The sequence below is a fragment of the Trichomycterus rosablanca genome, unplaced genomic scaffold (genome assembly GCF_030014385.1).
Source record: "Trichomycterus rosablanca isolate fTriRos1 unplaced genomic scaffold, fTriRos1.hap1 scaffold_226, whole genome shotgun sequence".
NCBI classification, from domain to species: domain Eukaryota; kingdom Metazoa; phylum Chordata; class Actinopteri; order Siluriformes; family Trichomycteridae; genus Trichomycterus; species Trichomycterus rosablanca.
Window position 1 is genome coordinate 1 of NW_026947054.1, and position 2,500 is coordinate 2,500.

Sequence of the window (2,500 nt, forward strand, 5' to 3'; positions counted from 1 at the left end):
ACGAAGCGTTCTTAAGCAATAAAGCTTTCCTGCAAACTGGATCGGAAAAGGGTTCATTGCTCGAAAATGCTGTAATGCCTTAAGTAGTGCATTGTACCCTAGTTTGGAGTGAAGCTTCTTTCATGTAATAAAGTCAACATTAAAAACATCTTGTGTTTTTTATATATTTTATAATGTGTTTATATAAATGTATATTTAAATGTATATATACTGTATATATATATATATATATATATATATATATATATATATATATATATATATATATATATATATATATATATATATATATATATATATATATATATATATATATATATATATATATATATATAACCCCTTGAAAGCATCTTAACTTTTAACTATAGGTTAGGTGTTTCTAGATTCCAGGAGAAAAGGATAGCTGTCGGCAACCCCCAATTTAACCCCTTCTGACTACATGGCCACTGGGCTGAATTTTTTACAATAAAAGGTATCTAAAAATAAAAAGGTTGCTAGTTAAACTAAAGGAACCGTACCTATCGCAACAGCTCCTACCCCTAAACCAAACAAACAAACAAACAAAAAATAAAAAATAAAATAAGAATAGAAAAACAAAATAAAGCAATTTAAAAATAGGAAATCAAAAACGAGAAAAATAAAAACAATAGGTGCGTAGCTTCTACAGGAAGTCTGTTCAGGTTGTCCTCCACCAGACGGAGCTGCAGATATTCAGAAGGGGCCCATAGCTCCTGCTTCTCTGCATGGCTCCTATTGTCTCATAAATTCTCCCCTGTCGGTCTTACCTGTTTCCACCGCAGCACAAGCATTTAAACGATGAAACACAGAGAATATCCCTCCTAAAAATAGCAGAGTATCAAACATACATACATCGTAAACAATCCTGAGCTAACCCCTTGTCTTTTGTAGCTAAGCTATGTGTGTTTGCACTTAACTAGTGTTTTCAAAGATGGTCTATGTGTCTGTGAACTGTGAGGTGCTCGGGTAGTGTACGGCAGATCCACCCCCAAGCACAGCAGAGGGGCAGGGAAGGCCCTGTCTCTTGGCAGGGGCAAGCAGACCCTCACCACCAGAGCAGAAGGGCAGCCCCCTCCCCCCTCTCTCTCTCTCTCTCTCTCTCTCTCTCTCTCTCTCTCTCTCTCTCTCTCTCCCTCTCTCGCTGGGCAGGGGCCAGCAGTTCCCATGGGTGAAACGGTCTTTTTCCAGCGGAAATTTGTCCAAAACCCGCCCAGGGGTCGTCACCACCACCAGAGCGGCTGGGCAGGCCCCATCTCTCCCCGGGCAGGCAGCCTCTCTCCCTGGGCAGGCTGGGCCTGTGGCCTGGGTGAATTTTCGGCCTCCTGGAAAACTTTCGGCAGGGTCCGCCCCCTCCCTGGGCACGGGCGGCGGCTCCCCTGGGTGAGCGTCCCCTTTTCGGTGAGATTTTGTCAAAGTCCAAAATCCACCCCGGGGTCACCACCACCACCACCACCACCACCACCACCACCAGAGCGGCTGGGCAGGCCCCATCTCTCCCCGGGCAGGCAGCCTCTCTCCCTGGGCAGGCTGGGCCTGTGGCCTGGGTGAATTTTCGGCCTCCTGGAAAACTTTCGGCAGGGTCCGCCCCCTCCCTGGGCACGGGCGGCGGCTCCCCTGGGTGAGCGTCCCCTTTTCGGTGAGATTTTGTCAAAGTCCAAAATCCACCCCGGGGTCACCACCACCACCACCACCACCACCACCACCAGAGCGGCTGGGCAGGCCCCATCTCTCCCCGGGCAGGCAGCCTCTCTCCCTGGGCAGGCTGGGCCTGTGGCCTGGGTGAATTTTCGGCCTCCTGGAAAACTTTCGGCAGGGTCCGCCCCCTCCCTGGGCACGGGCGGCGGCTCCCCTGGGTGAGCGTCCCCTTTTCGGTGAGATTTTGTCAAAGTCCAAAATCCACCCCGGGGTCACCACCACCACCACCACCACCACCACCAGAGCGGCTGGGCAGGCCCCATCTCTCCCCGGGCAGGCAGCCTCTCTCCCTGGGCAGGCTGGGCCTGTGGCCTGGGTGAATTTTCGGCCTCCTGGAAAACTTTCGGCAGGGTCCGCCCCCTCCCTGGGCACGGGCGGCGGCTCCCCTGGGCGAGCGTCCCCTTTTCGGTGAGATTTTGTCAAAGTCCAAAATCCACCCCGGGGTCACCACCACCACCACCACCACCACCACCACCAGAGCGGCTGGGCAGGCCCCATCTCTCCCCGGGCAGGCAGCCTCTCTCCCTGGGCAGGCTGGGCCTGTGGCCTGGGTGAATTTTCGGCCTCCTGGAAAACTTTCGGCAGGGCCTCCCTCTGGGCAGGCTCGGCGGATCGCCTGGGTGATTATCGGCTGGGTCTTCATACCCAGTCAAAATTTGTCTAAGCCCGAAATCCACCCCGGGGTTCACCACCTCCGCAGCAGGGCAGGCCCTCCCTCTGGGCAGGCCGGGCCTGTGGCCTGGGTGAATTTTCGGCTGGGTCTTCATACCCAGTCAAAATTCGTCTA